Here is a 298-nt window from a genome sequence, read left to right on the forward strand (position 1 = left end):
GATCAATTCTTTCCTCCTCAAAAGCTGAGCAAGCTGAGAGTGGATGTTCAAACCTTCAAACAAAAAGATGGTGAATCCCTCCATGAAGCTTGGGAAAGATACAAGCAGTTGACCAAAAGATGTCCATCTGACATGTTTTCAGAATGGACCCTATTAGATATCTTCTATTATGGTCTCTCTGAATTTTCGAAAATGTCACTGGACCACTCTGCAGGTGGATCTATTCACCTGAAGAAAACGCCTGAAGAGGCTCAAGAACTCATTGACATGGTTGCAAACAACCAGTTCATGTACACCT

General features: G+C 41.6%; 1 non-coding gene across 1 annotated transcript; it reads right to left on the reverse strand.

Moving 5' to 3' along the window:
• Positions 1 to 30: 30 nt before the first annotated feature.
• LOC127743713 (small nucleolar RNA R71) lies at positions 31 to 134 on the reverse strand. The gene has a single exon (XR_008005096.1). It is a non-coding gene; the product is annotated as a small nucleolar RNA R71 (small nucleolar RNA).
• Between the last annotated feature and the right edge of the window lie 164 nt (positions 135 to 298).

This window comes from Arachis duranensis, chromosome 10 (assembly GCF_000817695.3).
Source record: "Arachis duranensis cultivar V14167 chromosome 10, aradu.V14167.gnm2.J7QH, whole genome shotgun sequence".
NCBI lineage: Eukaryota > Viridiplantae > Streptophyta > Magnoliopsida > Fabales > Fabaceae > Arachis > Arachis duranensis.